Genomic DNA, 26,296 nt, shown 5'->3' on the forward strand with positions numbered 1-26,296 from the left:
CCTGACGTACCCCTGGACATACTCTGGATGATGCACATTCGGATTCAGGAGAGGAGAAAGACCCCATTTCTCATTGGAAGGAGTTTTGGAAAACATTGGGATCATATTTTAAAACCACCCCAGTGGGTGAAAGATAAGAAAGCCCTGAGGATTTTGCACTCATTCCTTCAATAGAATTCATATTGCACATCTCCCTATGTTAAGCTCTGGGTTGGGTTATGTGTAGGGATTTAACGTTAAACAAAATAGACTTTGTCTCTGCCATCATTAAACAAATAGACACACAAACCAATGCATAATTATGGATCATGATGAGCACTCTTAGGGGGAGGAGGGGCATCCCTGAGAAAGAGCAGGAAACTTAATTTAGATTAGAAGTATCTTGCTCCCCTAGAAGCAAAGTCTGATGCAAGTTTTGTATGTAAGCTGTTTCTTTGGGAGGTGATTCCTGAAGCACCAGCAGGAAAACAAGGACACAAAGGAGAGCGGGAAGGACGCCAGCTGGGGCGTTTATAAGCAGGCCACCACTGTGGGTAACTGGGGCTCGGTCCTGCAGGACCCCTGGTTGACCATGTGGAACACACCTCAGATTGTCCCATCTGAAGGATGAAGAACTTAAAGCTTTCACCCACTGAATCCTACAGCCACAGTGGGGCATTAGCGTGGGCTGCCCACTCAGCAGCCAGAGAGAGCTTCAGGCACAGGGTCCGAAGTGCTGGCAGGAGCCAAAGGAATGTGGAGGGCTAAAGGCCTGCCCCATGGGTCAGGGAAGCCCTCCAAGAGCAAGTGTTCTTCTTAAAGGAGTTCAAGGGTCAAGAACACAGGATTTGTAGATGGTCTATATATTTTTCAGGGTTATATGTGGATTTTCACCAAACACCACCCCAATGGCAGCACTTAGCAGAGTGCCTTAGGCAATAACATGCTTTGGGTTTTCTTTGTTTGTAATGACTGTCCCCACTGACCACCCTGCCCCACCTGCCCTCCCTTCTTGTGACTAATGGAAAAGATTGACAAAATTACCCACAGGCAGGCCAGCAAGCTGGGGTCATTTGTGCGCAGAAGGAGTTTTCCCTTTGTATGAGGTTAACTGACGGAGTTGTAGATACCACACCCCACAACTCTGACCTCAGTTGAGCTTAGTGAGGCAGAGAGGCTAGCCTAAGTTGTCACTACACAATTCCTGGGGGGACCTTTCATGCCTAGTCAGTTCCTCAGGAGGAGAGCCTGAGGAGACAGAGAAGCAACACCCTTGTCAAGGGGTGCTGGGTCCCATTAGCCGGAGATCACTCTCTTGACACAGGCAGAGTTCATGGTCAAGGCCAGCTGTCCTGGCAACCTGAATGAGACTCCAGGAGACCACTCACAGTTCCTCACCAAAACCTTTACAACAGTGGACTTCACAGACCGCAGGTCTGTGGCCAACTACAAAAATACAAAGAAGCAAGAGCACTCAGAGGAAAACTCAGTGAGCAACTGGAAGAAGTATTTTTACAAGATAAAATAATACTGTTATTTTTAAATAGCTGAATAGAATTTCTGTAAAAATTTTCAAAAACAGGGTTTGTCCCTTCTCTCTCTCTCTTTCTTATTTTTAGTGGCACGATCTCACTCTGTTGCTCAGGCTGGAGTGCAATGGCACTATGGCAGCTCACTGCAGCCTCAAACTCCTGAGCTCGAGGGATTCTTTTTTTTTTTTTTTTTTTTTTTGGCCAGGGCCAAGTTTGAACCCACCACCTCCAGTATATGGGGCCAGTGCCCTACTCCTTGAGCCACAGGCACCACCCCGGGCTCGAGGGATTCTCCCACCTCATCCTCACGGGCAGCTGGGGCTGGAGGTGTGCCTCACTATGCTTAGCTAATTTTTGTAGAGATGGAGGTCTTGTTCAGTTGGCTGGAGGCTCGCTACGTTAGGCAGGCTGGTCTCAAACTCCTGGACTCAAGTGTTCCTCAGGCTCCCAAAGTGCCGGGATTAGAGTAGAAGCAGGAGTCACCGGCCTGTCTTTAATGACCCTTTTAAAGCCTCTTTTTCCAATTTGACTGTTACCATATATCAAGTATATGCCATTCCTTGCATGAAGCAATTTTTTAAGTTAAAAATAATAATAATGACTGCTGCTATAGTGACTTGTAGCACTTGGAAGGGTAGCTCAACTGAACCAGGAACGCAGCCCCTGGCCGCTTGTCAACACATCTTCCTGCTATGTACTCTGGGGTGTTCTCCCACCCATCCCTGTGTCTGGACTGTGTCACTGTCACCCTGAGGACAGCAGAAAAGTACATGGGGGGAGGAGGAAGGGGAGGAAAGGAAAAAGAGGGGAGGGGAAAGGAAAAAGAGGGGAGAGGGAAGGTTAAGGAAAAGGAGAAGGGAAGAAGGATGGAAAAGGGGAGAGAGGGCAAAGGGGGAAGGGAGAAGAAGAGGGGAGGAGAGGGGAGAGAATTCTACAGGGATGGAAAAGCCAGGAAGTCAAATTCCTAACCCAGCGATAAATAGAATCCCAGCTGCACCGAGAACAGAGCAGTGGTAAAATCATTCAAACTCTGAATTCCTGATGGTGGAAAATAAATTCATCTTTGCTAGTGAGTGGAAATTTCAGGAAGATGACCCTGTGCACTCTGGGTCCCACATCCTCTGTCCTTGGTAGAAGGCACAGAAGTGCTGGTGAGTTGAGAAAGGAGGCTGGGGACTGACCCACAAGTCTTAGCAGCCTTCGGGCCAAGTCGCTTCAAGCCCAGAGAGGCAGAAAAGGCAGCTGAGTGCCACAGGAAAGAAGGTGGCAGTGGGAAGTTGGAAGATGAAAGAGCCAGGCAGCCTGGGACAGGGAGGGGCCCGGAGCTGGAGACAGAACCAAGGAGCCCAGAGGGATGGGGAGACCTTGTGTACAGACCCAGAAAGTATCTGACAAGGAGGTGAAAGGAAGAGAGGAGGTTTCAGAGTTGAAGGGAATAGAAATACTCCCCCGCCCCCATATGGATGGCAGAGCATCGGCAAGTCTTGTCCCGGCCCCACCCATGCCCACTGTTGGGCATCCCCAGAGGCTGGGCTTGGCCAGAAGCTCCTCGGGCTTCTGCATCTTCCTCACCCATCAGATCATTCCATCTGCTACAAAGGGAAAGACCTGGGCAGCACCCCTCCTCCTGACTCCAACCTCCTTCCCAGACCCAGTCCCATCCACACAAGAGGTGCTGGCCACCACTGATGAGAGGGACAGATGAGCAGGGAGACTGTGGGGGACACTGTTGACACTCCACCCACACCCTTTCAGGGGCTGTTTTTCTCAGCTATAAGCACCCCTCCCCCAGTTTCTAACAGGCTATGCCTGTGACTCTTCAAGGGCCTGTTCTGAGGGCTAGAGCCACTTTCCCCTCACTCTCAGGTGGAAGTTTCTATCTCCATACGGAGGGGTAGCTCTTAGTCAATGACAGATCCGTGAGGGAGAGTGAACGAAGACTTAGCTCTAGCTCTCTTACCTGAAGTCAGGACAGACTCAGAAGTAGAACTTACCCACCAAACTCCCCCATTGGGTCAGAGGGAATGTCCCCTTAAAATGTTGAACCCCTAATGATCATATTAGGAGGCGGGCTTTTTGGGAAGTGATCAGGCTACGAGAGTGGAGCCCTCATTCAGGGGATTAGCACTCTTGTAAACAGATCCCAGAGGGGCTGGTGTGGTGGCTCACATCTATAATCCTAGCATTTGGGGAGAACAAAGTGTGAGGATTGCTGGAGACCAGGAGTTTGAGACCAGCCTGAGTAACATAGTGAGACCCCTGTCTCTTCAAAAAACAGAAAAATTAGCTGGGCATAGTATTGCGTGCCTGTGGTCCTAGCCATGCATGACGTTGCAGCAAGCTACGATAACACGTCTGCGCTCCAGCCTGGGCATCAAAATAAGACCCTATCTCAAAAAAAGAAAGAAAAGGAAAGGTCGGTGAGGCCCCAGGGAGCTCTCTCTGTCCACCATGTGAGGGCACAAGGAGAAGGCAGCTGTCTGCAACCCAGTAGAAGGCCTTCCCTCAAACCCTCCAGAACGGTAAGAATACATTTCTGTGCTCTATGAGCCAATCCGTCTACAGGCTTTGTTACAGCAGCCCAGGCAGATGACACTTCTGCAGAGGGATTTTGTGTGAAATTGGTTTCCTCCCCTTCCCTATCCTGCTTCCCCCATACCCTTATGAGTCTCTTGGGAGCACTTCCATAATAAATCACTTCCATATGAATCCTCATCTCAGGGTCTGCTTCTGGGAAAACCGAAGTGATAGGGCCCGTGGGCAATAATAACAGTTGTTGCAGATAGCACCTCATCTAACCCTCAGAACTAGACAGCCACGTTGGTACTGAGTGCACAGAGGAAGCAACAGAGGCTCAGAGACCAGAAGGGACTTGCCCGGGATGGCATAGCTGGTGAGCAAAACAGCCTAGATTAAACCCAGGTGTGGCCAGCTCCAAAGCAAGTGTTTAGTCCTTGACACCCCACTGAAAAGAAATGGAGCTTCCAGGCTCTCCCGGGGTAGGAGGAGCTCTGGAGCTTTTGAATGGAGCTAACACTTCCTGGACCCACTCCCATGGTCGATGTGGGGCCAGGTGGGCACTTAGGACCGATGAATAAGGAGAGAGAGAAAGCTGCACTCGGGCCCTCAGTTCGGGAATTGATTCTTCTGTGTTCGCCGTTCAGGGCCTTACCTGGAACCAGTGCCTCAAAGCCCTGCTGGCTTTGTCATGCCCTCACAGCCCATCAGCTAGGGGCCCACTAATTAATCAACCCCCTAATCTCCACGAGGATTTTTAAGACAACCCCCCAACAGGCAGGACTGCCAAAAACACCCTATGAACGTTCAGGGTTCCATCCAGAGACACCCACAGTGACTGAAGAGTCATCAGATGGCCAGCTGTCACCACAGAGTGCTATATAAAGAAGGGGCAGCCTGGAGGGGTGCCTGGCACCTAATGCAAGGGGGAGGGGCATGCACCTAGTAGGTGAGGCCCCTGCTGGGGACATGCCTGGTGCACTCGAAACTGCACCCTCAGCTCGGTCCCAAAATGGAACTCGGGTGAGCAGCTCTCCAGCACAGAATGCACTGTGAACTGGAAGCAGGCTGCAACAGGGCCAGACGTCAGCTACGCCGGCACATTAATGATGGTTACTGCCAAAGGTGGTAATGGGAGAAGAATGAACGGCTCAGCAAACTTCCCACACATCACCTCACTGACTTCCCAGTGGACATCCAGAGGACATCCTCACTGAAACGGAAGTCCCAGGCCCCAGGCTCGCTTAGGAGAAGCCTGTGCTGTCCAGTATAGCAGCCACGAGGTACACGTGTCAATTGAGCAATTGAAACATGGCCAGTCCACATTGAGATCCGCTGTGCACATGAAATATACACCAGATTTTAAAGATTACTTCCAAGAAAAGAATGTCAAATATCTCATTAATAATTCTTTTCCAGATTTCCTGTTGAACTGATAATGTTTTAGACAAACTGAGTTCAATAAGATATACTATTAAAATTAATTTCACCTGTTTCTTTTTACCTCTGATGTGGCTACTTGGACACTTAAAAGTGTATATGTGGCTCACATTTGTGGCTTGCATTATATTTCTATTGGACAGTGCCGGGTTCCAGGCTGGAGGCCAGAACCTTCAGGAAATCCTGGCTATGCCCTCTCTGGACAAATAAAGCCTGCTTCCTGGTTCTAGGCTGAGAGAGGCCAACTCTGCTCTCCACCTAATGCCAGTGGCCAGCTGCAATTCCATGTACCAGTCACAGAAGGTCCAGGTGACACACAAAAGCCGCTGAGTGTCTGTGTACCCCAAACTTGGCCCTTATATCTTCTAGAAATGTACAGCCTTCTCAGGGAAGGATGATGATTAAATCTGCTTCTCTCCTTAACCCTGAAGAGAATTAGATGCTGTGTGATTGCAAAAAGAGACTGTGAAATAAGGGCACTTCACAGATTAAGTTGACCCTTTCCCTCACATATGCAAACAGCAGAGACAGTCAAAGAAAAGAAGGGAAATGAGAAACAAAGTGAGAAGAAATGCAGGTGAAGCAGACTACTCAAGCTAAGAGGGAGAAACTGTATCCCAGAGATAGACACACAAATGTTACATACTCTGCCCACTGACACCTGGGGCTTGAGGAGGAAGTGTGTGCATATGTGTACGTGTGCATGCCTGGTAAGCAAGAGAGCACTAGAGAAAGCTTCTAGAATGAGGCAGACAGAACAGGGAAGAGATGGCCTCAGGAGGCAAAAGCAAACAGAGTTTCAGGGAGTTGACAGCCTCCCTTTTGTGGCGAAGGCTGCCCTTTCTTTCTGTCAGTTTAAATTATTCACATCAGGACAATGGAAAGAATATAGCAAAATAAAAAATGCATTGGGGCCGGGTGGGTCCTGGATTCATGTGAGTTGGAAATGGAGCCGAGGGAGGAAGATGGGCTCCCTGCATGGCACCCAGGGGTGGGCTGGGCTCTGGGTGGCTGCAGTGAGGGGTGCTTTTCCACTTGCTCAGTACCCACATCAACTCGGAGTGTGGAGTGTTGGGAGAGACAAGACCAAACTGCGCACCCGCAGAGGCCAGACTTGGGGAGCTGTGAGAGTCAGACAAGGCCTGGAGGGCCCTGCAGACCACACCCCCTCTGGAGCCAGGCTAGGGGCTGCCTTGCTGCCTATGGCCTCCATCTGTCCCCAGACCGGCTGACATATTGTGCCAGCCTCCTGCTTATCCTGAGCTGACCCCTCACTGGCACATCCAGGGTCCCCCCTTAAGTGCTGCCAGAGCAGGATGGGAGGAAAGAGGCTTCCCCACCCTTCTAGGTAATTACATCTAGGAAGAGGCCTTCTGGGAGGCTGTGCCCACCTTGGTCACCTCACCTAAAGGGATCTGCTTTCTAGGGGAACCAGGACAAACATATCTGTCTGCTTGGGCCACCACAGCAAAATCCCACAGGCTGGGGACTTCAACAACAGACATTTATTTTTCTCACAGTTTTGAAAGCTGGAAGTCCAAGCGCAAGGTTTGGTTTCTTTTGAGGCTTCACTCCTTGGCTTGCAGACAGCCAGCCACCTTCTTGCTGTGTTTTCTCTATGTGTGCATCTGTAGTGTGTCTCCTCCTTTTTTCTTTCTTTTTTTTTTTTTTTTGGAGATAGAGTCTCGCTTTGTCCCCCTTGGTAGAGTGCTATGACATCGTAGCTCACAGCAACCTCAAACTATTGGGCTCAAATGATCCTCTCGCCTCAGTTTTTCATTTTTAGTAGAAACGAGGTCTCCCTCTTGCTCAGGCTGGTCTTGAACTCCTAAGCACATGCAATCCACCTGCCTCTGCCTCCCAGAGTGCTAGGATTACAGGTGTGAGCCACCTCGCCTGACCTCAAATCTCCTCCTCTTCTAAAGACACTAGTCATGTTGGATTCAGTCACCCTAACAGTGTCATTGTACCTTAACCACCCCCTTTAAAGGCCCCATCTCTAGAAATAGTCATAGTCACTTTCTGAGATACAGGGGATTAGGGCTTCAACATATGAATTTGGTGGGGACACTCTTCAGCCCATAATAATGAAGAACAGAGAAAGACAAGGCCAGGCCCATATGAGGTTGGGGGAAGAGTTTGGGGGTTGGGCCTCTCAGTGCCTGATAAACCTTATCTCCCCGCCTGTGCTGAGGGCCTCCTCCACATACATTTATAAAAACTGACAGCAACAGGCCAGCAACACGTCTGTAATCCTAGCACTCTGAGAGGCTGAGGTAGGTGGATTGCCTGAGCTCAGGAGTTCCAGAGCAGCCTGAGCAAGAGCGAGACCCCATCTCTACAAAAAAAAAAATAGAAAAACTAGCCAGGTATTGTGGCAGGGGCCTGTAGTCACAGCTACTTGGGAGGCTGAGGCAAGAGAATTGCTGGAACCCAGGAGTCTGAGGTTGCTATGAGCTATGACGCCATGGCAGTCTACCCAGGGCGACAGAGTAAGACTCTGTCACACACACACAAAAAAAAACTGACAGCAACTGAACTGGGAGTTGGGAATACAAAATCCTCTGCTCCCAGGGAACACAGCAACTACCAGCCATGAGAAGTTCATTCCCCCAAACCCCACATCCTGAAGAATTGTTGCATCAATGGCCAGATGTGTGAAAGAGGAAGGAGGTCTTGAATATGACTTTAGCCCCAGCCATCGTGTGATAGCAACTACATGAATCAAACAGAAAGAGAAAGACAAGGCAAGAGAAAGGCAGAGGCCAAGACAGACAGACACAGAGAGAAAAACACCATCAGAGAATCCTGGCACTCAGCCCCCAGAACAGTGAGAACAATAACACGGTAGTTGTTTTGCCTTTGTCACGAAATTTTAGAGTGACTTATAATGCAGCAATGGATAACTGGAGCATAGGCCAAAACACAATTGCATGGGTTCATGCACACACACAAGTACACAAAAATCCCCCTTTGCAGGACCTGTTTCGAGGTTCCTGGCACCAGAGCTAGGTGCTGGGTACTCACTCCACAGATTCTGGGGACAGGCTGCCAGGATTCACATCCCTTTTCCATCACTTCTTAGCTATCCAACATTGGATGGGTAAATGAACACCTCTGCCTCAGTGTCCTCATCTCTGAACTGGAAATCATAATGGAGCCTTCTGCATGGGGTGGCTGGGAGGAACTGTGCCAGGCATGCAGCAAGTAAATGCAGCAGTTGATAACCACTGGGATGATATGACTCAACATCCACCCTTTCCGCTTCCTAACAGGTAGGCCGAGAAACATACCATTTCTGGCAGACATGCTGCTGACCGCCTTTTTCCATCACACTGAGGTCACCAGCTCTAGGGCTTACACTTATTTGTTTTGTAAAAATGTCAGCAGCTGGGCCCCAGTCCCTTCCCTCAGCCCTTTGGGAAGTCAGTTCCTCCTACCCCCATGATGCTTGACTTCTGTCCCTTTGAGGGACATCTTGAGCCTTTGCCTTGCAAACTACAGATTAGCAGAAGACAAAACAGCTAAGGGCTGACCTCAATACCTGTTTTGAAAGTCTCTTGACCTAGCCCAGCCACACAGCTGTGGAACACAGGATGAGCAGGCAGCAGACAGCGACATTTGGCTGGGCTTGCCACAGCCTCCTGTCTCTTCTTCTGTGGGGTGGCTGAACAGTGCAGCCATCAGGACCCCTAGTTCCTCCTATACATAGAGGGCATCAAGGACCCATTTCCCAGAGACAGCTCCCACAGCCTGCAGCAGACAAGGCCATGCCAGGGTGGTTGTAGCTTTGGAAGCCCTTTGCACTGCCCTGGCAGGCCCATTGAGGTACTGGCAGACCCAGAGGCCAAGTTCCTCCCCTGAAGAATTAGAGAAGCAGGGCTGGGGGCAGGGGGACAGCATAAAGTCAGCAGCATGAACGCTTTCTGTCTAGGCAGGGCCCATGTGACCTCCAGAAGGGTCCACTCTGCCTGTCCCTCTAGTCAGCCCCTTGACTCTGCCCATCCTAAATCCCCCGTCTTGGGCACCCATGCTTCTCTGACTTTCCAACAGTCTCCCTCTGGGGGACCCAACCTCACAGTAAACCACCAGCCCATCTCCACACATGGGCCATTTTTCTAACTTTCCTTTTGTGGTTAACTGACTCCCCTACCCAGCAACACAACCCTCCCTTCTCTTCTGATTCTTGCGCCTCCCTCCCACCCTCCCTCGAGGTGGCCTCAGACTGACCGTATGACAGGTCCTCTGGCAGCTCCTCCCCAGCTTCTTTGGACTGCAAGGTGTGAAGGCTTTTGATGTGTTCACCAGCTCTCTTACTCAAAATAATCCCCACCCCAGCCCCTCGGGTCACCTTGAAAAATGATCCATAGTCTGTAATGAAACAGTTTGTTCTTTAGAAAAGACACCTGGAACTTTCTCTGCAGCTATGAGCCATGTTTGTCCATGGGAGCACTGTTGGTATTCAGGCCTGGACAAATCCCCACTGTATGGGACAGTCTCCCTCATTGTAAGATATTAAGTGTCCTTGGCCCCCTGCCCACGAAATGCCAGTGGCACCCCCTAGTCTTTGTGACAATCAGAAATGCACCCTCATTTCCAGATGCCCCCCAGGGGGGTGCAACGGTCCCTGAATAGGAAAGCACTATTCATCTCAGGATAAAATTCTTTCTCCTCCACAACAATCACCAAGCAGCATCTCCCAGCAGGATCAGTTGTACGCGCTTGATTGGCTCAATCTCCATCATGTTATTAAACCCGGAGCCAACGACGCAGCACAGCGACTCTCTTCCTGTTCCTGCACTCACAGGCTCGCACGGTGAGCAGGGCTCCGAACCACCCCAAGGAACTCAGTCCCTAAATCTATCCCTCTTTATTAAGGATTAGGTGTGGGTGACCCCTGATAGATAATTCTCAGCAAAGCATTTACTGAGAAGTTGTTTAATTCCACACACCCCCTTCCATCACTGGCATCACTTTGAAAAATATACAAAATAAAAGAGCGACCATTGTTGGAAGAATTCCGCTGGAGCTATTTGTCCGTCAAGGTCTATTGAGTCAAAATTTCCAGTTTAACCCCACATGCTCGGCTCCCCTGCCTCTGATGTGAGATTGGTATTGGTACCTTCAAAAGAGAGGGGAAATAGAGTGTTTGAAAGAAAGAGAAAAGGAAATAAGATAATCCTCCCTCTACAGCGTCTACGCTTGTCAACACAACATGGAAATGCAAGCCCTTCCACCTGGATCTGCCGGGAGGGAAGATCATCTGTTCTGACAGCGACATAGCTTTGTACACACCTGCTGACAACCCTGCCTGTCTGTGGGTACAGCTGTCATAGATTCAGATACCTTGGGCCCTTTCCTTTTTGGAATAATAGTTCCCCACGCCTGTAGCTTCTTGCTGATGTCATAGAATCCTAATCTCACAGTGACAGCCTGAGCCTGAAGTTTTAGGGGATTTTAGTCTTCTCTTGTCCATTTGTGTGGAGCTGATGAACACTGTGGCCTCTCTTCCCAGAAAAAGGCACATATGTGTACACATAGGGTGTGTCCACATGCATGCACCCACTCCCACGGAAGTTTACACAAAGTCATGAAGCCTCAGAACCCACCCCTTGTTCAACCCAAGAGGAAATCTAATGTCAAAGTAGCTTTGGTGGTACCTACAGATATGATTCCGTTCCAGCAGGGAAGGAGACCAACACTCAAATAGTTCTTCCTGAAATAAGCCAAGAGCCTCCTAAAGACGATGGCCCCTGGAGATAGCTCTGCTGTTTTGAAAATACAGCAAGAGATAATGAGAGAAAGCTTCCGGAGACCACTGTCGCTCCTGCACACAACAAATTTATGTGGACTGCAAAGGAGAGAGGCCATAAAGCGAAATGACCTTGAAAGACTCAAAACCCATTGCCCCGAAGTGAAACAATTCGTGCTGATGGCAGTTTCTGTAGATAATAACACCGCGTTGCAGTACACTTGCACAATGCTTTACATGGCTCCAAAGGCTGTCACTGGCATTACTCATCAGTCTCACAAGCACTCTGTGAAGCCAGGACCAATGTAATTGTCCCCATGTAGAGGTTGCAACAAAAAAGGAGCACTCAAAGAGTTGAAATGGTGCCTGAAAGGACATGCTGGTTGGTGGCAGCAGGGCTAGGAGAATTTGGGTGTCAGCTGACCTGATGCCCAGTGTTCACAGGAATCTCGAGGGGATAATACACTCCCCTGGGGCAATCAACAACAGTTCATGTAAAAGCCATCCTCTGAGCTACTAATCCAGATCTCTAAAGGCCTACCTAGCCCCAGGGCTTCAGAAGTCTAGTTGGGCCATGAGAAGGAATAGCCCTAAAAGCTCCTTTCTGAACTTGGTGCTTGGGAGCCTGGCTTTAAACGTGTGCCACAACCTCCAAGTAGCTCCCCTTCTCTCCTCGCTGTTAGAGGGTGCAGGAGTAGGAAGGGCCACAAAGAAAGGGAGGGAGAAGGGAAGAAGAGACAAGGGGAAACGATATAAAAGAGAAACCCCACACTGATGTAGGTAGGAAAGAATGGAGCCTGTGAGCAATAGCCAGTGAGGCAGAAAGCAATGACACCAGCAAGACCCATGCCTGGTTTCATCAAATGTTTAGCCCCTGCCTAACACAGGTCACTATCCTTCCAGCCAGCCTTTTTGCCACCTACCAGCCAATTCTAAGCCAGTACCATACGTTTTAGGGTTGTTATGGCTGAACCTCATTTCTGGCACTAATTTCTGTATAGAGTAGGAGCTTAAAAGGATTTGTTCTATAAAATTTGGATTCAGCCAAAAGGCCATACTTAAAGACTTAGAAGGTCACATAGGTTATCCTGAAATAGCAAGCAAACTCCAACATCTCATTCCCCAGCCCCCCAAATCTGGATTGTTCTCTGTATCTGGTCTCATTCCTCAGAATCTCACTCCTCCATCCCCTGAATCTCGATCCTTCTGTCTATGTGATCTTTTCGGCTCGAGGCAGCTAGATCAGGCTTTATCACATGGCGAGGCCAGTAGATGAAGTAGCTGTCTTATTCTGTTCTAAATTCTATAACCAAGTAGCCTAGACTGCATAATTTACAAACAACAGGAATTTGTTGTTTACAGGAAATGATGGGAAGTCCAAGATCAAGGCAACAGCAGATTTGGTATCTGTGAGGGGTCTCTGCTTCATAGATGGTGCCTCGTTGCTATGTCCTCACATGGAGGAAGGGGCAAACAGGCTCCCCTCAACTCTCTTTGGTAAATCCCATTTATGAGGTCAAAGCTCTCACAAACTAAGCACGTCCTAAAGGTCCTGCCTCTTAATACTGTCACTGGATATTAGGCCCCAGCATAGGAATTTTGGAGAAATACAAACATTCAGACCACACCAGCAGGCAAGCCTCGATACTCAAGTACTTATCGAATCTTTCTTGTATCACGCTTACAGGTGTCCCATTGGCCAAGGCAAGTCCTGTGGATAAACTCAGCGTGAGAAGCAACTCCCCTTGGATGTGGATATTGGGAGGTGTGACTGATTAGTGTCATGTTTGTAATAATCTACTACACACACCAGTAAGAGTATCTCCCCGCCTACATCATGACTGAAATGCTATCATTTATCTGTCTGACCTTTGACCTAAGAAGCATTGCCCTCTTTACCTTGCTCTCTGAAAAATTGGGCATGGCTTTATTGCATATCTTATGACCCAGCAATTTCATTGTGAGGTATATAGCTCAGAGTAATGAGGTCTATGTCCAGCAAAAGCCATGCACACAAATGCACAGAGCAGTTTTATACATAACAGCCCAAAACTGGACATGATCTAAATGCCCATCAACAGAAGAAATGATAAACTAATCATGGTGTATTTATACAATAGGATACTATATAAACTTGAAAAAGATCAAAGTACTGCTAGCACAACAACGTGGATGAACATCCCAATGTTGAGAAAAGTAAGCCAGTCACACAACAACATATGTCATATGATTCTATTTATTCAAGGTTCAAAAACAGACAAATCAAGTCTAGGTCATTAGAAATCAGATAGGTTGGCATTATGGCTCATGCCCGCAATCCCAGCTCTTTAGGAGACAGAGGCAGGAGAATCACTTGAGGTCAGGAGTTGGAGATGAACTTGAATAACATAGTGAGGCCCTATCTCTGCAAAAAATCTTTCAAAAATTAGCCAGGTGTAGAAGTGCACAACTGTAGTCCCAGGTACTCAGGAGACTGAGCCAGAAGGATCACTTGAGCCCAGGAGTTCAAGACTACAATGAGCTACGATCGCACCACTGCACTCCAGCCTGATTGACAAATGGAAAACTACATCTCTTAAAAAAAAAAAAAGTCAGAATAAAGATTACCTTTCCAGGGACAGCAAGTGGGAAGGCCACAAGGGAACTTCTGGGGAAGTGCTGGAAATGGCCTGTACCTTGACCTGGCTGACCATGAGTCTGTACACATGTACAAAGTCATAGAGCTGCACACTTAGAATTGGCGAACTTTACTGTTCACATGTTAAATCTTGATGGTTTCTAAAGTACATTGCTAAAAATAATAAACAGTTTCTTAGTGCAGCTGCTCCGGACAGGATAGCAGCAACCTTGGGAGGGGGCCTGCGGGGGGGTGGGTGGGAGTACCTCAGCCTGCCCCTCTGTAGCCTGCCCCTTGCCTACTCCCAAGTCAGCCAGAGAAAGACCTTACCCAGGCCCTGAAGGCTCTCGAGCTGGGGGTGGGGGGTGGATTTCAGGCTGGGGCCAGCGGGTGGCTATGGGGACTCCTCTGTGGGAAATGCTTTGAAGAGCCTTTGTTCCCAAGAGTTGCTCAAGGAAACAAGCTGATAATGAACAGCAGAAATAACAATGCTTAATAATGGGCAGAACAAAAATGGATTTCAATTCCTGCAGCTAATTTGCCAGGAGACTTATTCCTGAGGCAGGCTGTGCTCTCTACTCATCAGACTGTGGGGTAAACAAGGAAGCCGCAGGGCCAGCTCCAGAGGTGGGGAGGTGAGGGAGAAAGGGGAGAGAGAAGAAGGGAGGAGAGGGGAGGAGAGGGAGGGAGAAGCAGCAGGTCTGAATGGGCTCTTGGGAAACATGTGGAGCCGGGGAGGTACAAGTGACCCTGGGGAGTAGGAGTAGGCAGGTGCTCACCTGGTTCCCAGGCTGGGTCACTCACCCTGTGAGGAAGGGCAGGAGCCCTCATGTCTTAAGGATGCTTCTCAAAGGCCCTCCAGCCTCTTCTGTCCTCATGAGGGCTGCACAGCCCAGGGATCCTCCCCCAAGTCCCCAGATGGGTTCCTCTGACTCTTAAACATATACCCACACAAACTGCCTCCCCCAGAGCTAAGGACGGGTAGGAAGACCACACGGCAATGGAAGGAAAACCCTTGTCAAAGAAGGAAAATTCTAATTGGAGCCCTAAATGCTCCAGCTACATACAGAAAGATTATTTCCCGCCTCCAGTTGCGAAGAGAGCAACTAAAAATCTACCCCTACCCTGCAAAAGGCCTCATTGCCCTCCCCCACCCCGTACCCCACCCCACACAGGCTGATTTGTATACCTTTTATCACTCCATTAAAAATGAGTACTCAACCTTCTTCCAGGGTGGGGGCAAAAGGCAGCCTGAGCCTCCTCTGTTATTTTTAATGGGAGAGATGTCAGCTTGGAGCCCCGTCTGAGGTCTTAGGGGGAAAGGTGGGTCAGCACTCCCATGTGAGGGTCAAGTGTATTAAGACCTGCTCACAACCAGAGTCTTCAAATGACCTTGTCAGTGGCCAGTGAGAAAAGTACTTCCTTTCCCACCCTGCCTTTCCCTATCTGTCCCCAGTCGCCTCCAGCTGTGCCTGGCTTCTCAGGAGTCTTGCCCTGCCCCTCTCACAGAGGCCCAGGCTCCAGATCTGCTATTTCCCATCTACCTTCCCCACTTCTGTACCCCAGGTTGTTCTACAACATCTCCATCAGGTGTGGGGCATGCCAAAGCCTACGTGTACTTCTCTGTCTCTGTCTGTGAACCTGTCGGAGTCTCAACACTGGTGGACAAGCATTGAAGGAACTCTTCAATTCCCACTACTTGAGTGCCTGCCTACACTGACAAATAGATCTCTCTCTTTTCAACTTTAGCAGAGTGGATTCTTCTTGCTAAAGGCTAAGTACTCGCTGAGTTGCAAGTTTTAGAAAATGAGGCCATTGTGGGGCTATTTCTGAGGGAAAGAAAGACCTGCAGTGCCAGCGCCAGCCCCGTCCACCTCCCACAAGAATTGGGCACCATTATTTTTACATGGGGGAAAATTCCATCTCCTATTTCAAGAAAAACAGCTGAATCTGGCTTCGTCTTCTGCAGGAGTATACACTGGCAGGAGAGGGCAGGGGTTTAACTCTTAAAGACAGTTCAGAGCCGGTGACCAAAAGCAACTTCAGACTGAAGATGACTTTGCAGCACCCAAGGGGCTTTCCTGGCGAAGCCCCTGCAGTTAGGGTATCAGCTGCAAGAAAACAGGGGGGCCTGGAGAGAGGAAAGAACCCCCCATCTCATCCTGCTGAGAGCATTGGGAGGCAGAGGGCAAGGAAAGGTGGGGCTCCTGGTCACTTTTGAGACCAGTTATATCAGTTTCTGGGGCTGCATAACAAAGTACCACACAGTGGGGGGTTTAAACAACAATTTTGTTTTCTCACAGTTCCAGAGGCCAGAAGTCTGAGGTCAAGATGTTGGCGGGGTTGACTCCTCTCGAAGCCGCCCTCTTCTTGGCTTCGGGATGGCTGCCTTCCCTCCGTGTCTTCACACGGTCTCCCCTGGGTGTGCATCTGTGTCCTAATCGCCTCTTCTAATAAGGACACCAGGCGAATTGGACTGGGGCCCAGCCGTATAACCTCATTTTACTTTGGTTACCTTTTAAAAAACTCTTGTCTTCGATCACTTCTCGGCCTTTTGGTTAAGATCAAGTGTAGTATCTGTTCTTATCAGTTTAAAAACTCTTGTCTTCGAATGCGGTCATATTCTGAGACCTGGGGGTTAGGATTTCAACGTATGAACTGCGGAGGGTGGGGCACAATTCAGCCCATAGTGCCAGTACAGGGATTCTCTTTTGCTTCCCTAATTACAACTATTCCAGCTGCAGTTGACTTTGTTCCAGGGCTGGGAGACGCTCAGGGTTGTGAACTATGTGAAGCACACATAAAAGGGTCCGTGTCTGCCCTACCCTCAGGCTCCTTCCTGCCTCTTCCAAGAAGCCCTCCTTGGCCCCTGAGCTCAACCCCAAAGGGGTTTTCCCTTTGTTAAAGTTCACTGGAAAGGATCATCTGAGTTGTGCTCTGTGTACCCTGGGTATAAATCTGCTTTCTAAGATCTTTAAGGATAGGCGAGCCTCACCTCCACCCCAACTCCCAGCCCCACTACCAGTACCCATTCCCTCCCTCTCCCAGCTAAGCAGTTTGGGGGTAGGGGTTGGCTACAGGCCCAGCTTCAGGGATCAACCAGATTGGCTGTATGCGTGTTAGAAGGGAGGACACATGTGACCAAATCGGTGCAGTCAGAGTGAATATCACCACTCTTGATAAGAATGCTGGGACACAGAGTCTCTCTACTGGGCTGGGTTTAGTGTGATAGAATGCAAGGCTTACGTACAACAGGTACAACTGTGTGGCAGGGGTTGGGGGCAAACAGAGTCTAGAAGTTCCAGGGATTTGGATGGGGCTCGGGGCGGGAGCAGTAACAGCCACTGTGTACAACCAGGAAGCCCATCCAGAGGGGACAGCAGATAAGGGGTAGTGGTGGTGGCATCATTTAAGTCCTAGATCAAGCCATACTTAAGCAGGTTACCTCTGGACCTCAGTAATATCAACCAATAAATTTCCTCACTCACTAACTTGGCTTTGGGTTCACAATGGAAAAATCACTAACTGATAAAATTTCTTTCAGATCCTTATAAGATCCTGGCCTCCAGATAGTATGGGCACTCAATAAATATAGTCATGAACTGTATAACACTGTTTCAGTTGATGATAGATCACATATATGACAGTGGTCTCATAAGATTATAATACTGTATTTGTACTATACCTTTTCCATGTTTAGACATGTTTACATACACAAATAGTTACCTTTGGGTGGCAGTGGCCTATGGCATTCAGTACAGTAATACCCTCTACACATTTGTAGCCTAGAAACACTAGGCTGCACCATACAGCCTAGGCGTGTTGTAGGCTGTACCATATAGGTTTGTGTGAGTGCACCCTCGGATGTACACACAATGACAAAATCCCCCACCAACAAATTTCTCAAAATGTCTCCCCATCATTAAGCGATGCAAAGTCTCAGCCTGTGAAGGCTTTGTAGGTAAGGAAACTATGGCCAGGGATAAAGGGATTTGCCAAGTTTCCTGGCCAGTTAGTGGCAAAGCCTGGATGACAGGCCACTGTTCCTCTTCCCTTTCACCCCAAACCTTGTCCCTGGGCAAGAAGGAGGGTCTGAGAAAGCCAGTGTGAAGCCACAGCACCCTCAAGCCCCCAAAGAAGAAGACTCAGTTACAAACCAGAAGGCTAGAAGAGAGGCGAGGCAGGAAATTGAGTGGCTCCATGTCAACCACATGTTCTGAGTCACCTTGGGGCTGTGAGTAAGATGCTAGTGCAAGGATAGTGAGCAGCAGCTGCCAATCCAGGCAGCAGGCATGGCAGTGTCCCCAGGACCTCAAGGGCCTCATTGCATGCTCCAGACAGGCTTCTGCCTTCAGGAAGGCTGTCCCCAAGTGGAGTGGTGGGCTTGGCAGGCTCCAGAAGGAGCAGAGAAATACGTGAGGAGACTCAGATGTCTGGTGCCTGTGCTGGGTTTGGGAGTGCGGGAAGAATGTGCAGAGTACCTGGGAGACCTCAGGCACCTCTCTCCCCAACATGCTGGCTTGAGGGTAGCCAGACTTTTTAAATGGTAGTTCAATGCTCCAAAGACCCGTGTGGAGGGAGGAGGAGGAGGAGGGGAGAAGAGAGAAAGTGCCAGGTGAAGCCATATCACCTTTTATGACCTGGCCTCAGAAATCACACAGCCATCACCTCCACTCATTTAATTCATTGAAAGTGTCTGGTCAATGTTCAAGGATTGAGGAATTAGACTCTGCCTGATTGGAAGGGCTATAAAAAAAATCTAGACATGGTTTTAAACAATCATAGACACATACATGGCAGAGCAACGAGGAGCCCAGGTCCTCTGGGCAATGGCAGAACCACCCGGCACCACCTAAATCTGAACTTCATGAATCTGAGAGAGAAAGTTAATGCTACCTTGGACATGTCCTCTGGAGTTTTTTGGTTACTTTCAGTGAAATCTAATCCTAATCGATACATAAAGAATGACCTGCCATGCCCTGAGCATGAAGCAAACTTTGAAGTCAAGACTCGCTGAGTGGGAGTGGACAGGCCAAGGGAAGGAGGCAGGAAATGTGGCAGTGGACACGCTGGATGACGATCTCAAATATCCCTTAGATGCACTTGTACTTGTTACACTGTATCCCAATACCCATTTGTTAAAGTGAGAAAACACACAAAGGAAATGTTAGTATGGAAGGCAGGCCCTAAGTGCCCATGGGTGGAATCAATGAATGAATGAATAATTAAGGGCATAAACAGGTCAGAGCAGGTCCCCAAACCAAAGGTTCTCAGATGTGACCAAGGTGCCCAGGTGTGAAAAAGTCTCTTTTCCTAGGAGCCTTCTCTTTTTCCTCTACTCCTTCCCCGCTCCTTCTTCTCCCCCAACCCATCTGTCTCTGTCTTCTCACACCCACCTGGTTCATATTCTTAGTGCTCTGCCCCCAGGAAACCAGGCAGTTTCTGGTGCCCTGGAGAAAACCAATCAAGCCATCTATCCCAAGTCTTTGGCAGGCCTGGTAAAAGTGGCCTCAACACACAGCCCATCTTTCTCTCCCCTCCCCCCACCACTTCAACCTGCTGCAGTCCCCTCATCACATTCTTTGTCCCTCCCTGCCTCTGCAGAGATGCCCACCTCCCCTTCATGTTCTAGTCAACTCCTACTCATCCTTCACCACTCTGCTCAGATGTCACCTCCTCTAGAAAAGGTGTCACCCCAAGCCAACACAGCAGGCAGGCCCCATTGGGATAAGTGTCCCCTCCCAGGTACTCCCAGAAGCCCATGCTCACCTGTGTCAGAACATTGAGCCACTGTGGTAAAACAGTGCACCTTGGTCTACAATAAGAAACATGGAATTGCAGGGAAGGTGTGTTCTCTCAGGGGAAGGTGTGCTCTCATTGCAGAACCTCTAAAAGCATGCCTTCCAGAACACCTGCAGTAGCAACCCCACTGGCTCAATCATCCCTGGCTAACAGCAAAGACTAACCCAGAAGAGGGCGTGTCCAGGGTTGCATGACATGGAGTCAGTGCCCTCCTGGCAGCTCTCACATCAAGGCAAGCGGGCATCCCTGTATTGTATCCGGGCCGTTATACTGGCTGTTCCTTGGGCTGGTTCCCTGGAATGTGAACTTCTAACATGCTTAAGCCATATCTTTCCCACTCTTTCCCTGGACACCTCTGTTGTGATAGGCCATGGTAATATTTCCAGAATCTTGCCCCTCTCATCAAGAGGTGGTATCTTTTTCCTCTCCCGTTGAACCTGGGTGGGTTAGTAGCTGTTCTGACTAATAGAATGTGGTGGAAGTGATGATATGTGGTTTTGGTGCTTTATCATGAAGTGCGGCTTCCACTTGCTGCTTTCTCATTCTCTTTTGGGACACTCACCTTTGGAACCTACCTGCCATGCTGGGGGTTACACAGGGAGGTCATGTGTAGGTGTTTGGCCAACAGCCCCAGCTTAGGGCTTTGAGCATCAACAGCCAGACACACTCGTGAGCAAGCCTCCCTTCCAGGAGAGCAGCGCTCTCTTGACAATCAGCACCCCCACCAGTGTCCGCAGCAGCAGAGAAGCCCCGGGGCAGACCACAGAAGGCACAGATGCACAGAACTCACTTTGGGTGAGAGGCTGTCAGTCTGAGCTGAGTCAAAGCCCTCTCGGAACTGTCTGCTATGGCCACAGCTGGAAGCGGTGGAGGTGAGGCCTTGAGGAAGTAAGCCAGGCACCACAGGCAAATGACCCAGCAAGTTCCATAACCTCTGTCTCCATCTCTGTTTTCTCATATGCAAAATGGAAATCCTAACAGGTACCTGTAAGGGTGAAGCGTGATAACCGCAAAGCGCCGGAAACTCTGGAAGTGCTCCATGAATGTTAGTCTACTAGAAAACAAAAAGGCTTCAGGGTCCCAGGAAGACTTCCCTATCGATCACAGATGGACTGCTCTTGAGAGCCATGATTTCCAGATGCAAACAAAGAGGGTGTTTTGGAATTCTGAACTTAACTTTTCAGATGGCTTGAACTTGGAACATTGATTTTTACACCAAAATATATAGAATGGGGAAGAGGGAATGAGAGCAATTTTCCTGTCCCTGATGCAGGGAATCAAGTTTCCCCCAGTTTGAGAAGTTGGCTGGGTGGTAGAAGGGTCTACATGTTGGTAGGAACCCTGGATCAGGCCTGAGGCTCTTATGGCACAGGGATGAGAGAGATGGAAACCCGAGAGAGGTTTATGGGCAAAAAGAGGAGCAGGATGGCGCCTCCCTCCACAGCAGACAGCAGGGGAAGCCTGGATACCATACAGAGAAGGTTCACATTTAGCCTGAAACTGTGGAGGTCAAGTGCCTATAGCTAAATGTAGGGCCTCAGCAGCAATTGTAAGGGTGGCCCAGGTTCTGCACACCCCAGCACGAGAGAGATAGGAACCAAGACCACCAAAGCCTCCACCCACCATGGCACCAAGCGAGAGGACTGACTGAAGGGGCATGAAGAGGAGCTAGCCTGGACATCAGGTTCCATGTTCAAGTCCAGGACGGACAAGCACAACTTGTCCAAGGCCAGGAGCCCAGTGGGTAGGAACAGGAAGAAGAGGCCATTATGTGAACACATGTCCCTTGATCAATCCCAGGACAGTGTGAAGGCCCTCATTCTCACTCCCAGCACTGCAGCTGAGGCCCAGGAGAATGAGCAAGAAAGAATCCTGGAGAGACAGCATTTGCCTAAAAGCGACCATGATTTAAACCAGGCGTGACTGTTACCTTGACTTGGCAAGTTTAAGTTGTCCACTATCAGCAGAAATGGGGACTCAAGGGCCTGGTTAAGGCTGCAGTTGGGGAGGAATAAAGAAAAGCTACATATTAGCACACCTGAGTGTCAGGAGAGTAGAATTTAAACCTGCTACACAAGGCTTTACTCAAGGCTTGGGAATAACAGGAGGAAATTAAGCCAGAGCAGAGCATACACATAAATAATCCAGTTGACAAGCTGCACTGGCTTCCCAGGGTCCCTGTCCCTGCAGGAGGCACACACATGGGAGGGGACAGGCAGAGGGAGGAGAGGAGGAGGTCAGGAGTCTGTCCAAAGCAAGATAAAAATGTGTGTCTCTCCTTTTTGGATCCTGCTGCCTCTCTCAACAACTCTTAATTACTAGCAATCAGCTCTTAATTACCTATAACAAGAGAGACCAGGGAAAACACAGATAAATGAAATCTACAGATAATCCCCAAACCCCAATTTGGTCGATAACATCATCCGGCTTCCCCAAGTAACCTTTGCCAGGACACCTGATCTGACAAGTTGCAGAACAGAATGATCCCCAACCCCCCATCTTTCTTTGCCTTTGCCCTTGTCCTTGCCCACCTTCCATTGACGTAAGGGGAGAAGCAGGTGGGCCCTTAATAATTCCCACTGGGTACTCCTTCCTCCCATCCCTGAGATGAGGCTGCCAGGGCCCCTGGCCAGGTGCCAGGCTCCAAGCCTCCTGGTGCTGGACTGGTTTCACTATCTGTTTGCCCAACAAACAGGAGTGCTGTCTGAGAATTCAAGCCACCTTGGAGGACAGGAAGGGAAGACAACAGGTTCCAGTGCGAGGGCCTCTATGTCCATACCTGAGGCAGAGCACGGAACCATGGCAGATTAAAACCTGAAATGACGTCAGGGATGGAGAAAAGATGGCCCAGCCTGGGAGCTCCCTGTTCCCTAACTTTTCCACAGTCAGGGATTTTTCGACTCACTTTGCGAAGTGGCCAGGCAGGACATATGCCTCAGGCTCTGGGGCATATGTGCCTGGGCTAGCAGGATCCTGAGAAAGCTGCCTGTCTTGCTTTAAAAGAATGTTTTGGGGTCATCACTTGGGGGTTGGGGAGAATGCCCAAGAGTTCCCCAGTGGCACAGCAAATAGCCCAGTAGCAATTAAAGAGGAAAAAAAAAAGAGGGAGCAGGGGAACCCAGAGAATCCACAGTGCCCCCTCCCCTTCCCCCCAGGGATGGCCAAGGCAGCTACAAGCCTTTTGAGTTCAGAGGAGCAGCACAATTGAACATGAACCTGAACATTGGTCTCCCTTTTCTGGCTTTTCTTTTTTCCTACCGTCCAGTTAACACAGTGGACAAGCCAATCCTCATTCCCGCAGGCCCCGTTAATAAACCTGCAGTAGCAAATGTGCCTCGTTATTGCTGGAAACCTGGAAGCAGCACGCTCCCCACCACTGCGCAAATGCCACACAGAAGGGCCCTCTCCCCTCCCCCTTCCCGGCTCCTGTCCTACCTAATTCTCCCAGGGTTCCTGCAGCACCAAAGGTTCAGCGGGCCAGGCCTGCAGGGCAGCCTGTCCACGGCAGTCTGTCCATGGCATCCCTGCCCTTACCCCTCTCCTCAGATTTCTCTAGTGTTGAGTCAACCAGGAGGTGGCCCCCCTGGAGGTCCCAGGGAGGAAGGTTGTCTTCTGCAAATCTGTAAATCAGGACCAGACCATGCATTGAATGGGGGATCCACAGCCCAGGTTGAAGTTAAGGAATGCCACGATGGCAGGGCGGGGGCAGAGGGCTGCTGTGGCCTCACCTCTTCATCCCCTCCCCTCCTGGCCCTGACCGGGTCACAGCCTCTTCCGCACTCTAAATGGACATTAATGTGGCCAGCACTTAACTAGATCTTGTCACAGGGAGGTAGGGATAATTTTTCTCTAGTCCTTTGCTTCTGCCATGTCTATCTCCTCCGATGGGGACTGCTGGTTCTGCCTCATAAGGTTAGATTCTCAGGCTTTTTGGCCTTTCCTTACTTACTCTGTTCGGTGACCACATGAGTAAGGAAGAGGCCAGAAGGAAGATGGAGAAACGCCCAGGCTCCAGGGACAAAGCAGTTTCCCACAGTCCAAAGCCACCACGCTTCCAGAAGGTCATTATGCATCTCTCCTGTGACCTGCTGACCCAGGACTCCCAGGGCCTGTGGCACAGCAGGTGAGATGTGCCAACAGCTCTTCTCACCAAATTGATGTGAAATCAAACGATTCAGGGAAGTTTTTAGAAGGGAAAAGAAGAAAGAGAGTGAGAAAGACAACATTCGATTTCCCCCGCTGAGGAGGCTGACATCACTCTCTGCCAAACAGAAATTGCCTGCCTTTCTCCAAGCCAGCACTCTGGAGCTGTTTTCTGATTATTTCAATCAGCCTAATAACGTGTAGGCTTGAGACAGCTGCCTTTGTGGTTTGGAGGGTTTGGCTTTTCTGCTGGCTCCTGCAGAAGCGTAATTTTTGCTCCCCAAAGTTCACGTGCAGCTGGGGAAAAGGGGTTTGAATGGATTTTCTGACCCTAAAATATAACCATTCCAGAATGTTTGCAAGGTGCAGCAGTCTTTTTCCAACTGACGGGCCAGATAGGAGCCCTGGTTACTGTGTCTAGTTCAGTGTTCGGCATTCTCAGCCGGTTTCCTTGCTGATAAAAGGAACTGGCTAAATTTGGGTTCTGTTCATTCCTATTTGCAGTCCCCAGACCTCGGACCCCCACGGGGTGTACTGCCTGGCTGCCTGCAGTCCAGTATGACGGCTCCTTTCGAGGCTTGTTTCTTCATGCTAGGCTTGTGCAGAAGGATTGCTAGCCATGCCTTAAACCTCTATGAGAAAGCGGACAAGACTGGCTGCTCTGTGTGCTGCCCACCACAGGTCAGAGCGCCCAGAGAAATGGGTGCAATTCATCTTAAAGAACTGTGCTTACCTTGGGATGGCTCTAGAGATAGCCAAGGTTAGAAAAAAAGCTTTATTAGGAAAAAACATTCAGAATATCATCACTTGAACCCAAGAGTTTGAAGTTGCTGTGAGCTATGACGCTACCGCACTCTACCAAGGGTGACAGAGACTCTGTCTCAAAAAAAAAAAAAGTGATGCAGATGTTATAATCACTATTTGACATTCCAGAAATCTGGGAAACCCTCTCATAAGTTTATTTTGTTTCCTGCAATTACAAATGTTACCTTCTCTGGACCTCTATGTTTTTAAAACATACACAATCTAAAATGAACCTCTTTTTTTTATTGTTGGGGATTCATTGAGGGTACAATAAGCCAGGTTACACTGATTGCAATTGTTAGGTAAAGTCCCTCCTGCAATAAATGAACCTCTATTTTATTGTTGGGGATTCAATAAGGGTACAAGAAACCAGGTTACACTGATTGCATTTGTTAGATAAAGTCCCTCTTATACTTGTGTCTTGCCCTCAGAAAGGTGTGTCACCTTTTGAGACCCCCCATTCCCCTCCCCCCTTTCCTCTCTCTGCTCTTCCTTCTCCCACCCCCTCCTTCCTTCCCACTCTCTGCTCTCCCCTTCCCCCACCTCCACCATGTACTAGGTCATTAATTGTCCTCATATCAAAATTGAGTACATAGGATTCATGCTTCTCCATTCTTGTGATGCTTTACTAAGAATATGTTCCACTTCCATCCAAGTTAATACAAAGGATATAAAGTCTCCATTTTTTTAATGGCTTATTGTATTCCATGGTATATATATACCACGGCTTGTTAATCCATTCCTGGGTTGGTGGGCATTTAGGCTGTTTCCACATTTTGGCAATTGTAAGTTGAGCCGTGATAAACACTCTAGTGCAAGTGTCCTTGTGGTAAAAGGATTTTTTTCCTTCTGGGTAGATGCCTAGTAATGGGATTGCAGGATCAAATGGGAGGTCTACCTTGAGTTCTTTGAGGGTTCTCCATACTTCCTTCCAAAAAGGTTGTATTAGTTTGCAGTCCCACCAGCAGTGTGAAAGTGTTCCTTTCTTTCCACATCCACGCCAGCATCTGCAGCTTTGAGATTTTGTGATGTGGGCCGTTCTTGCTGGAGTTAGATGATATCTCAGGGTGGTTTTGATTTTCATTTCTCAAATAATTAGGGATGATGAGCATTTTTTCTTTAAAACAGCATTGTCTTTAGAAATCCATGCAGAAAGAGGTCTGTCTTCCTAGATGCCATATCTGGGGGGGTGGGGGGGTGGAGCTAAGGCAAAGAAGGCTTCTAAGGGCTCCTTGAAGCTGTCTGCACCCACCTTCTCATCATTAAGAGATGCCCTCTTTTTTTTTCTAAGCTAGTCTGTCCATGACTGGAAATTTATTTATGATGCTAATACACACATGCACAAGTTGGTTAATATCTTCTTTCTTGGTTGCAAAAAATTGTCACCAGGCCATCCTGAATATTTCCCGTTGCTCGTTGTCCTACAGATTTTTTTAAACATGGAGAAGAGGGCAGCACCTGTAGCTCAGTGGGTAGGGCACTGGCCACATCTACCCAAGGCTGGTGTCATCGAACATGGCCAGGGCCTGCCAAACAACAATGACAACTACAACAAAAAAAATAGCCAGGCATTGTGACAGGCACATGTAGTCCCAGCCACTTGGGAGGCTGAGGCAAGAGAATCGCTTAAGCCTAAGAGTTTGAGGTTGCTGTGAGCTGTGATGCCACAGCACTCTACCAAGTGTGACATAGTGAGACTGTCTCAAAAAA

The 26,296-nt window shown here is 49.0% G+C and overlaps 1 pseudogene; it reads left to right on the plus strand.

Moving 5' to 3' along the window:
- The first annotated feature begins 16,375 nt into the window (after positions 1 to 16,375).
- Positions 16,376 to 16,492, plus strand: LOC128578563 (uncharacterized; annotated as a pseudogene).
- The last annotated feature ends 9,804 nt before the right edge of the window (positions 16,493 to 26,296 follow it).

Source organism: Nycticebus coucang, chromosome X (assembly GCF_027406575.1).
Source record: "Nycticebus coucang isolate mNycCou1 chromosome X, mNycCou1.pri, whole genome shotgun sequence".
Classification (NCBI taxonomy): Eukaryota; Metazoa; Chordata; class Mammalia; order Primates; family Lorisidae; genus Nycticebus; species Nycticebus coucang.